The sequence below is a fragment of the Pan troglodytes genome, chromosome 1 (assembly GCF_028858775.2).
Source record: "Pan troglodytes isolate AG18354 chromosome 1, NHGRI_mPanTro3-v2.0_pri, whole genome shotgun sequence".
Lineage (NCBI taxonomy): Eukaryota > Metazoa > Chordata > Mammalia > Primates > Hominidae > Pan > Pan troglodytes.
In genome coordinates this window covers 39,733,578-39,746,089 of record NC_072398.2, presented here as the reverse complement: position 1 = coordinate 39,746,089, position 12,512 = coordinate 39,733,578, and the positions used below count along the sequence as shown (strand labels likewise).

The 12,512-nt window shown below is 42.4% G+C and overlaps 1 long non-coding RNA gene across 1 annotated transcript; it reads left to right on the top strand.

The window, feature by feature from the left end:
* The first annotated feature begins 4,257 nt into the window (after positions 1-4,257).
* LOC112206402 (uncharacterized) lies at positions 4,258-11,934 on the top strand. The gene is made up of 3 exons (XR_002940692.1): positions 4,258-4,417; positions 5,597-5,757; positions 11,671-11,934. It is a non-coding gene; the product is annotated as an uncharacterized LOC112206402 (long non-coding RNA).
* Positions 11,935-12,512: the final 578 nt, after the last annotated feature.

The following is a 12,512-nucleotide window of genomic DNA, read 5'->3' as shown; positions in this document are numbered from 1 at the left end:
AGTAATGTCATAGAGAAACAGAGGGACCAGACTCTCTATTCCAGCTGTTGTTTTATCTCAGATTTTCTCTTCTGTGCTTAGACTTTAAGCCTAGATGACCAGATGGAGAATGGCTGCCCAGGCCCCTAGGGAAAATCAGGACATGTCTCCAGGGGCAAATGCCTAGGCTCCAAAGCTCTTGCTACCATCTAGAGGGATGAAGCAGGTGAATGTAGTCAGGGATGAAGAAGGAATGACAAGCATGCCCAGCCTTTAGTGCAGTCATGGTCCTCCAAAAGCTGGAAAGGGAACCAGTGGGGACATGATGCCGTATCTGCCAAATACTGTCTAGGACCTGGAGAGAGGGATTAAGAGGCTATACTGCCCAAGAAGCATAAGAAATTCTCCTGTTTGATTTGGCCATCACTCAATATAACAATCACAGATCCCCAAGCACTTTGTCCTTGTCATGACTCCCTTACTCCACTTGGGCAACTCATTCCCCAGACTCTAGAGTCCTGCTCTGTGCTCTAAGTTACTCCCAACCTCGACTAAAGCAGTCTCAGGAACAAAGTTACAGGAAGAAAATATCTCAGAGGCCATCTAACTCAATCTTCTGATTTTACAGATAAGAAGACTGAGGCTCAGAGAAGCAAAGCAGCCCATCCAAGTTTCCCCAATGAGTAAGTAGATAACCAGGATGAGGTCCAAGTCTCATTCCAGGGATCTGGCCATATACAACACTACCCTTCCTATTAAGCACTGTATCAGTTTTGGTGGTCTGTAGTAGAAGGAAGGCAAGCATGCATTAAATGCCAGACACTCTGCTAAGAGCTTGAATATACATTATCTTTAAAAGATATAAAAATATATAAAATATATCTTTAAATATATAAAAATAATAACCTACTCAGTAAAAGTTTACAGTCAAAAAGGAAGCTTAGCTCTAATTCTGGCTCTGCCACTTTTCAACTCTACGATATTGGGTTGGTCACTGCACTTCTCCAGGTATCCCTCTGCCCCGACATCTGCAGAGCCTCCCTACTTCATCCACTGAGTCACTGAATAGGTGCTAGTCTAGTGCAAAGCACAAGTGAAGGGATAAGGCAAAGGAAACCTAGATGGGGCAGCAAATGAACGTGCCCCTCACTGATGCCTGGGAGAAACAGAACTGTGATGAAGTTGCAGATGTGGCCCAATCCATACTTTTTAGTAAGTCACAAAACACGTCTATTTTCCCATCTGTACTCTAGAACTACTCATCCTAACTCCATCCCTATAAAAGTCATTCCATGAGTCAAAACACGCCAATCTGTCCCAAGAAAGGGACAACAAGGAGTATCTCCCTAGTTTGTTTCAGGCTTCCTTTCAACGACTGATTCCCTCAAGATTCCAACTATTAAATATCTGAAATCTAATCTCACACAAGGCTCCTGCCTGGGAGGGAAAGCCAAATTACCTCTTGTGTCTCTTTAGGTTAAGCACAACTTTGAGGAGTAGACTCATCCTAGCAGTTGGAACTTGGAAAAAAACATGAGCTGTGACTCACCAGTCATTTTGAGCCAAGTATTTTGAATTTGCTCAGGGCAGGAAAATGGCCAGGAGGGTGGGATGGGAAGGGGATGGGAGGACTCATATGGCTAAGAACTATCTGACTCTGTTCCAAAAAGGCAAGTACTGGGGAGACTCTCAGAGCGTATGTTCCTGTTCCTGTTGTTTCACTGCCAGGAGTCTCCTAAATCACTGTGAAATGACTGCTTTCTGCCTACCTCGATCATGTATTATGGAGCATTAATAAATAATGGGAGGTTGTAGGACCAAAAGGCGGGAAAACCCAAAGGGAAGGTGATGGAGAGGCATAATTTAACAAGTAAATGAAAGAAGCTATTAAATCATAGTTAAATTATGCTGGCACTGGCAAAAAAAAAAAAAAAAAGAGAAAGGATTTCCCACTGCAAAATGCTTTCAATAAAATACTGAAATTTCTCTTATGGCTGACCGAGGCATCTTCCAATCATAAGGATAAGGATTCTGTGGCCTGTGGCTCCCATTAAATACTGAGCTTGGGTAGGGTCTCTGAAGACAGAGTTTCCAGGTGCTTCTCAGTACACAGCTTTCCTAGGATGGGTCACATTCACTATTAAATGCCCCATCTATGATGCAGAAATTGCTAGGGACCTTTGTAGCCAGTTCATGAATTCTACACCTATTTCTCTATTGACTCCCTGGTGCACAATTAGGGGGTCCCACCTAAGGGGAGGAGAAATTGAGGTTTCCAAAGTTGTGACTTAAAAATAACCCTTTGACTGTAGGTACAAGCTTATGCTTTCTCAAGTACCATCACATCTATTAACAATTTTGCATTTGCTACCACCTATCAGGTAGAAGGGGAACTCTTTCAGTGGGGAAGCCATATCTTATTCATTTTTGTGTGCCCCAAGCCTAAAAAAATGCACCTTTAATAAATATTGAATTGGATGGATAGATGGATGAATGGATGGGGGTGGGGGCAGGGTGAATGAATGAATACTCACAGCTGATAGGCTCAGAGAGGTTAAGTGACTTGCCCGGGACTGAACTACACAGTGTCAGTGTAGTAACCAGCAGCCAGGCTTTCAGAGTCTCAACCCTGTGCTCTTTCAACACACCATGATGTCTCTCTTCAAGATCACATAGTAAACTGGATCAAAGCCAGTATATGGGACCCCTGTAATTCCACACAAGCGAAAAGCAGGCACATTTTTCTCTGCTGGGATTGTAATTTTGACTGTGGCACAGACTGACATTCAGCATTTGAAGGACCTTTAGGGTCTCTGCATCTGAAGAAAGTTTTTGCAATTCCCTAGCGGAAGATCCACACAGAAGCCAGGACGCTTTGCAATGAGGCTCTTGGTTTTTTTTTTTTTTTTTTTTTTTTTTTTTTTCCCAGGGATATTTGCTTTGGTCTTGGCAGAAAAACTTGCTGTCATTCAATTTCTCAGACATGCTGGGGCCCCAAGCGCCAGTGGGAGAAGCATATGTACCAACACGCCAGAGGAATACAGTCACAGCAGAGTAGATTTGTTAGGACAGGCAGGCTTAGTGGTCTGACAAGGTGTGCAAGACACTCACCCTACTGTGCAGTTTAAGAAGGAGCTACTTAGCAAACATATTGGTATTGGGTGGCTAGGGAATAAGTGTATCCAGGTCCCTGAATGGTCACAGATGTCTCATTGGTTGGGACATCTTTCAAGACAGTGGAAGGGCCTCAAAACCTCTCTCCAGGAAGTAACGACTCAGCCAAACTATACTTGCTTAGAAGAATCGTCAAACCAGGAAAGAAGACAACAAGTTCACTTTAGAGGGTAGCTCTCACTAGCAGGAAGTATGGTATAGCAGGAAGGGGCCATACCCTTGGCTTTGGAATCAGACAGAACCAGCCTCCACCACTTACAACTTTCTACTTACATAATGTGAAGCAAGTAACTTAACCTCTTTGAGCCTTGCTTTCTTCCTCTTTTAAATGCGAATGGTCAATTAGTATTAGATTCAGCTACGAGTAATAGAAACTCTAAAACCCCTAGTGACTTAAAACGTTAAAGAGGATAAAAATAATCTGGATGCAAGGGGTTCCGGACTAGTATGGGGACTGAACAAGTCATCAGGGATCCAGGTTCCTTTTATCTGGCTATTCTGTCTTTCTCCAATGTGTGCTCAAAATGGCAGCAAGCTCTAGACGCTTTGTCCAAACTCCCACCAGCAGGAAGGCAGAGCATGCATCATCCGCCTCTAAGAATACTTCTCAGAAGTTCTACTTAACTCTTCCTCTTATGTTCTACTGGCCAGAACTTAGTCACACGGCCATACCTCTATGCAAGGGAGTAGGGGGCTTGGAGATTTAGCTTGTGTTCCCAGTGGCCACGGGCCCAGCTAAGACTCAGAGGTTCCATGGTTCCATTTCTTCTTAAAACATATGAGTGAGTACTGGGGTATAACTAGTCTGTCCTGTCTAATCTACAAGATAAAATGAGATAATGGGTGTAAATCATCTATTTCAGGGTCTAGCATGTAGGTAGCACTCAGTAAATGGTAATGACTGCTATAGTTAAGGTTGATGTACCCCCCACACCCAGGAATACATTTCCATGAGAAGTCTTGGCAATACCCAACGCTTGACTTCATCCCAGGGACACAGTGTAATACCATCAGATTTATCACTGAGATCAAAGTGAAGATCCCAATAAAGTCAAATAGTGAACTTGTAGAGTGCTCAAAGGAGATAAGTGAAGATGTGCAAAGCCTTGCTAAATAGGACCCATGGGGGAGAGATTTGAAGAAGCCATCAGGGTTTTGACTAGAAGGCAGGGGTCCTCAAAGCTGTGAAAGTCTGATCTATCAGAGGTGGCTGCCAAGCTGTGCTTTCTTCTGCAGATGGCAAAAGAAAAAGATGTGAAACAAGGTGAGAGTTAGATGATACTGGGGTCCGCGTGTATTTAGGTTTTCAATCAGGAAATGCAGGAAGTGGAAGGGATACTGTCAATTTAAGGTAGAGCTGTTTTAATGGCTTAGTGGATATCTAATAAGCATTTTCTGAATCAAATAAGAAATTGCAATCTTTCTGGAGTAACAGAATATAGACATGAAGATTGTATTAGTCAATTAGTCATGGTTCTCCAGAGAGACAGAATCAATAGGTTGTTTGTGTATATATGTTTATATATACATCTTATATGTGTGTGTATGTGTATACGTGTGTGTATGTATGTATGTATATACAGAGAGAGAGAGAAAAAAAAATTTATTTTAAGGAATTGCCTCATGTAATTAGGAGGTTGGCAAATCCCAAATCTTCAAGGTAGAAGAGCAGGCTGGAGATTCAGGGGACAGTTCATGTTGCAGTTTGAGTAGAAGGCAGCCTGCCACTGCCTAGAGAGTTCTCTCTTCCTTGGAGGAAGTTTGTCTTTTTCTGAAGGTTTTCAGCTGATTGAATGAGGCCCACCCACATTACGGAGGGCAATCTGCTTCACTCAAAGTTTACTGATTTTAATGTTAATCTCATCTTTAAAAAAAATCTTCACAGCAATGTGCAGACATGTTTGACCAAATATCTGGGTCCCATGGCCTAGCCAAGTTGACACATGAGATCAACTATCACAAAGATCTTCAGAGTCTTATCCAGAAATAGAATCATACCCACTTGGGGACCTTCTGTTGCTATCAGATTTTCCTCACTCAAAAAAGCTTTTAGTGGACAAAACAAACAGATTACTCAAAGAAATACTTTGAAATGTAAAAGGGCATCAACAAAGAGGTTAGGCTCCAGGCATAGGTCATGAATTTTCCTTTCAGAGTTAAAATAATAATAACAAAAACCAAAGCAAGGGGAGGTGGAGTTGGGCATTCAGACTGGACAGCAAACTGAAATGTTAGAAAATGATTAAAGCCATAGGAGGTGGCTGATTGAGAGCCCTAACATATGAAAAGTCTGTTATTGACTAAAGCAGTAGATGGAAATTTCATAGAAATTAATTGAGTTTTTGCCCTTATTGCTCCCAAGAGAAGCAGGGTAGCAGAGGAGGGCGTAGAGTGAGTAAGTGGGCATGCTGAATGTGTAAGTGTATATGTGTTTATATTTCAGACATGTTTAAATGGAAGAGAGAGGAATGAAAGAGGAAGGCAAGAATACAAATATTTAAGAAAGCTTTATTTTCCTGAAGCAAAGAATGACACTTGAAACCGAGGGAATCTCAATGTCCACCTTGCATTTCCATGACCAGCAAGAGAGGGGAACCCCTACAGGTAATTTGAGGGGTGCTGTGAACGTGCCTATCATCTCCCTTCTCCTCCCGTCATATTTCTTGGAAAACCCAGCACGAGTCACTCCTTTGGGTTGTAGCACTGGATGGGCTGGTACATGGAGTAGAATCAGTCCTTGGCATTTAGGAGCTACAAGCCATCAGGCTCAGGAAGGAAGAAGGACAACATCCGTGCATATCCAAATCTGAGCAGCGTCCAGGAGGACTCCTCTCAAGCCCAGCCATGATTGTGCCTTGCTCAGCTCAGAAGACCCAGAGGCTCCCCCATCCAAATGAGTTCAGTGACAGCATCTTTACCCACACAACATGGCCTGACTTTCCCTCTTGGCCTTCCCTGCTGCTGCCCCTGCCCACATCCAGCACTCCAGCCCACCTTTCTGGTTCCAGCTTCCTGAACCTTTTCAAGGCTTGCCTGTCTCTGTGCTTTCCTTCGTGCCGGGTCCTCAGTCTGAAATAATCCTCCCCACCCCTCAGCCTATCCACAGAGTTTTCCAAACCCAGTCATATGCCACCTTCACTATGAAGTCCTTTCCTTTTTGTTTTAGTTGCAAAAGGAGTGAATTTTATTGTTTAAAAAATGCAGTCAAACTTGGAAAGTATAAAGTAAAAAGTTTCTCTATGCCGCACTTCCCGCTGTGACTATTGAAAACAACAAACTGGTACCAAGGTACAAAGTTATAATAGCTGTGATCTTGTTATCAGTTTGGTGGGTACCTAAAGCCCTCTGATACCCCCTTCTAGATCACTGAATAAGATTTCTCCAACCTCTGAACTTCCCTAGCATTTGGTACCCTGTTATGATGTTTTACCTTGTTCTGCATTGTGTTATAGTTATATCTATACTTACCTTAATTGATCCCCACACTTCAGTCTTTGCTGACTAAATTGATTTGAGGGTCTATATTTCCCTGTCACAGAGCTTAGGACAATTGGTTGCACATTTGGTTTAGTCCATCAAACCTTTATGAACACGTGTTCTGGGCCCTATTGACCTAGGGGCCAAGGATACAGAAACAAATAAAACACAGCCCAGCCTTAAAGGAACCTAAAGTTTAGGTGACCTTTCTTTCCCACCAAAAAACAAAAAGCAAACAAAAAGTTCGCAGAATTGTTAGACAGTAACAACACAGAAGCAGCAGATCCTGAATCTGTGCAGGTAGCACTCATTTGAACTAATAATTGCTTTAGAAATATTTGGCTGGACACAGTGGCTCACGCCTGTAATCCCAGCACTTTGGGAGGGTGAAGCGGGCGGATTACTTGAGGTCAGGGATTTGAGACCAGCCTGGCCAACATGGTGAAACCCCATCTTTTCTAAAAATACAAAATTTAGCCGGGCAGGGTGGCAGGTGCCTGTAATCTCAGCTACTCGGGAGGTTGAGGTAGGAGAATCACTTGAACCTGGGAGGCAGAGGTTGCAGTGAGCCGAGATCATGTCGCTGAACTCCAGCCTGGGCAACAGAGAGAGACTCCATCTCAAAAAAAAAAACAAAAAGACAAAAAAAAAATTTAAGAGCACTTTCAATGCAACTATGAAATATGAGCAAATGATACTGAGCTCATAGTGGGGAGCAAGGAATGAGAAGAAACATTGGTTGAGAGGGGGTTAAGTTCAAAGACTTTTGCAAAGCTTCCAGAGGAGTGTGACTGAGTCTGGTAGTTGAGCACCTGGGACATTATTTATGATGCATTGAAGGATGTCAACAGCATTCTTCCGGAGAATTTTGCCCGCAAGGGGAGGTCATTAAAAGAGGAGGCACTGCCACACTGGAATGGGTAAAGCCTTCCAGCTTCTACTTTAATCCTTCTGACCCAGGAGATGAATTTCTTTTTCTGTTGATCTTTTCTGTGCCTCAGTCATCGACTAGTATTTATATTTTCAACCAGCATAGCATATAGTGAAGAGGTGTTGATGTCAGACAGACCAGGATTCAAATGTTGGCTTTGACACATACCCACTGAGGGCCAGGGCAACTGGGACCCCAAATTTTCTCGTCTGAAAAATGGGAATAACAGCATCTAAATCACAGGACTATTGTGAAGATGAAAATTAATTGCGTTTGGGAAGGTGGCACAAAACAAATGCTCAATGCATGGGAGCTATTGTTATTGTTAGGCCCATTGCCTCTAACTAGAGGCAATCATTTTAAAGAGAGGGAGAACCCATCTCATTCTTCTCTGTGCTCCCAGAGCTCAGCAGAGTTTCTGCACACCAAGAGCATTCATTAACTGACACTGAATTTCCTGCTCTGCTTAAAGAATGCTGCTCCCAAAGGAAATGCAAATACACAAGCTCCTATATCAGCTCACCAAAGAGGGAGCCAACAAGTGAAAGGAGTGGATGAAAAGTATCCCATAAAGGGACACAATGTGGTTTACGGGCCAGGCAGTGGATGAAAAGAGAGTATCAGTAAGTGCAGGTGTATAGATGACCAAAGGACATTTTCCAGTGGACTGGGCTTGAAATTCATTTTCCAAAACTCAGCTTCTTTTGTTTTTTCAAGACAGGGTTAAGTAGAAAGAGACAGTTTATATTTTGTCCCATGTAAAGAAGGTATTTATGTGAAATATGACAGCTCAGCGTGCAAGAATGCAAACCACAGCTTGTGAGATAATGTGGCTATGAGGCAATGATCTGAAATCTGGAAGAAAATCGATCTTAAATCTTTATATTGATCCAAATATTTGAAAGTGGTAGGAAGGAATATGCTTGCTGAAGAGGGGATAAATATGGATGGCTTGTTCCAGTTTCTTTAGGCCTTACAAAAGCAAATTTTACACCAAACCTCACTCTGTGTACTTACTTTACATAAGATCAAACTTAAGGGAGATGAGATCAATATTGAAGCTCTGTCTGAGATTCCATCTCTTTAATACCTTTCTCATTTCCTTTAGTAGTAGAAAGAGAGCTAATCTCTGTCTTTCAGATAGTTGTTTTGCATTTTTTGATCATGGGGAATTAAATTGAATTAGATGGGTCTGGAGTGGTTATTAGAACCATTACATTTGGCATAATAGATACATCTAGAGAAAACATTTACATAAGGAAATCAAAGCTGGTCTCATTTTTTATCCAGTGCTCTGACCTCTTTGGAGTTCTGACAAGCAGGATTTATCTGAATATTTCTTAAGATGGTATGTATAACAGTAAAATGCACCCCCTAACACACCTACCTAAACCAGCATTTCCTTCTGAAAAAAGAAAAAAACTGCTTAAAAAAGGAGGTATTTTCATATACTTACAGACATATTTTCCATTTGGATCCTTATTTGAATTTTACTCTCATTTAGAATATAATTCTGAAATCTCTATCATTAATGCTAAGCCTGGCAATATTCCATAAAAAAAAACCACCAATAAAACACAAAAGCTAGATGTGAAGAGGATTATGATGTCATATTAAAAGAAGGGAAGGGAGAATTAAAATAAAAGATCTATCTGAAATGATCAGAAATGAAATTCTCTTTGGGATAAAATGGTCTCTTCCAGAAATGCAGCCATTTAAAATAAGATTATAGTGATATTTTATAAGAACTAAAGCAGAATACAAACTATCTTTCCCTGAATTAACTCACAGTTATATACAATGAACAGTAGATACAAATAAGGCATTTTTAGGCTTCTCCATTTTGCTTGGCAATTTCTCAACACAAGCTCCTGCATTAATAAAATGAGGGGTCTGGGTAAATGATGCAAACTTTAGGGCCCTATCACATCAAAATCAGATTGTCCTGGGTATGGGGTGGGAAGATTCTGCATTTTAAAAAGGACCTCAGGTAATTCTAAAACCCACTGGTGTTTGAGACTCCAGTTTAGAGCATCTCTGGGAAGCATAGGGGGACCAGCACAGAATTCAAAGCATACTTCATATCCACCAACTCTAATAGTCCAGAGTTTGAGCCCTGCCTATCTGCTACTACTAGAGTGACCTTAAACAAGTCACTTAATCTCTCTAAGCCTCAGTTTTCTCATTTGTAAAATGGGATAATTTGCTTCACAGGTTGGCTTGAGTATTAAGGAAGTGATGGTTGTCTATTAAAGCCCTATAAGAGGCTGGGCACCATGGCTTATGGCTGTAACTCCAGCACTTTGGGAGGCCAAGACAGGAGGATAGCTTAAGGCCAGGAGTTCGAGGTCAGCCTGGGCAGCAGAGAGAGACCCTTCTCTACAAAAAATAATAATAATAATAATAATAGTTGGGTTTGGTGGCACATGCCTGTAGTCCTAGCTACTCAGGAGGTTGAGGTGGGGGTATCATTGAGCCTAGGAGTTTGAGACTACAGTGAGCTATGATCATGTTACTGCACTCCAGAATGAGACCCTGTCTCAAAAAAAAAACAAGAACAAAAACAAACACCTTACCTGATACAACTTATTTCTTATTACCATTATTGTTACTATTTGGCCACAAGTGTGATAACAAAAGAGAACCTTGTCTACCTGGCAACACTGCCACTGTCAAGAGAAGGAATATAGAGATGACAAATTAAGTAGACCAGAACATAACTGGGCAGTGAAATTCCGTGTGATCATCAAATACATATTGAGAGTAAATATAAACAATTGGTTGGCACAGAGCTAAGATGAAAAAAAAATATTGATGGGAATGACAAGGTAGAATTCAGTTGGGACAAAGCCTTCCTGAAGTGCAAATGACCAGATCAGGATGGCTGTTGGGAAGTGTGTGGTTTTGTTTCTCAGAGACATCTGGATGATAAAGAGTGGTGAGACCTCTGACAGTCTTTGTAGAAGCCCCAGGGACAAGAATGAGAGAGGAAAAAGGAAGTTTCCAAATACTTGTGTCTGCGATGAAGTAGCATGGCTGGATGGAGGAAAGAAAGGTTGAAACGGCATTTAGAAATTAGAGCAAAGGGCCAGTCCCCGTGGCACAAGCCTGTAATCCCAGCACTTTAGGAGGCCCAGGTGGGAGAATCACTTGAGGCCAGGAGTTTAAGACCAGCCTAAGCAACAGAGTGAGAGCCGGTCTCTACAAAAAAAATTTTAAAACCAGCTGGACATGGTATCACGTGCCTGTAATCCCAGCTACCTGGGAGGATGGGGAGAGAGGATCACTTGAGCCCAGGAGTTCGAGATGACAGTGAGCTATGATAGCATCACTGCATTCCAGCTTCAGTGACAGAGTGTGACCCTGTCCCCAAAAAAGGAAAAAAGAACAGAAAAGAAATTGCAGCGGAGGAACAATGAGGAATCCTGAGACTAAAGTTGATTTCCAACTCTGAAACAAATGATCAGAACTCCAAAATTGATACAATTTTAAAATATTTCGCTGGCCAGGTGCAGTGGCTCATGCCTGTAGTCTCAGCACTTTGGAAGTCTGAGGCAGGCAGATCACTTGAGGCCAGGAGTTCAAGACTAGCCTGGCCAACATGCTGAAACCCCGTCTCCACTAAAAATACAAAAATTAGCCAAGAGTAGTGGTGCATGCCTAAAATTCCAGCTACTCAGGGGGCTGAGGTGGGAGAATCTCTTGAACCTGGGAGACAGAGGTTACAAGTGAGCTGAGATCATGCCACTGCACTCCAGCCTGGGCTACAGAGTGAGACTCCACCTCAAATACATATATATTTCCCTGATCACAAATGATGCAAGTTTGGTGACTGAAAGCCACAGCCCTGCCCTCCTTGTAGGTTCCTTGTATGTGTGATTGGGGATGTGGAGGGGAGGAGGGTGCTATGCTTCTCCTGGAATAAGATCTGGAAACTCTAGGGACAAAAGCAGCTGCATGTCAAAGGGCTCTGGCTTCCTTTGTGTCACGTGCTTGGAGTTTAGATATAAAGCTCTGAGGATCCCTCCTTTTGGAGTCTGTATAAACTGATGTTTTTCCTGGAAGCTCTATGCTGTGCCTGGCTTTTACTCATTCTGTTCCCTTAACAGGAATGTTCATCCTCTGCCTCTGACCTGGGAAGTCCCAGTCATCCCCGAGGACCAATTCCAAATGTCAATTCATTCACCACCATCGCCCTTGTCATTGCATCCACTCCTCCTCTCTCTCTGACTTGTGTTAATGGTAGGTAAATGTGTATGAGTCTAGGCTGGGGGTTTGTCTTTGAGGTCAAGGACTATTTCTGATTCACTGTGTGTCTCTCTAGATCCTTCTTCCACCCAACAAAGATGCTCAAAATATATATACAAATGATAGCCCTTTGTCCTATACCTTTTCTGAGCTTTGGAATATCTCTCTGTACTGATAGAGCATCATGCAACAGACCCAGCAGAGGAGGAAATAGCTGTGAGATTATCTGCCCATTATAGCAGGATTCAAAGAAAGCTGCTTTCATGCCAGGAAGCCAGGGGATCGTAGTAAACGGCTGTCTTTAACCAAAGACTTTTGTTAGGAGGGATCTTCCACTATTGAAAGTTGAGACCCTGGGACCCCTGTCTCATCTATCTCTGCCATCAGACCTGCCGCTTCTCACATAGTTGCATATGGACAAGATGCCTCATTTTGGTGTGCACTGGGAGATCTGGCCTATCCATGAAACTCTCTCCATTGGTTGCCTGTTGAAAGGGCTCCCTACCAATTTAGTCATAACACAGACCAAATTGAGGAGGTTAAAAGAGATCAAGTGTCTGAACATGGCTTCTTTGGACTCTAGGAGGAGTTGATCAAGTGTCACTCCAGTGCATATGCTGTTTTTATGCACAGTATGGCTTTGAACATCCTGGTGAGTGAGTCCATGTTAACAGTATGTTCTCAAGCAGGAATATGCAGCTCT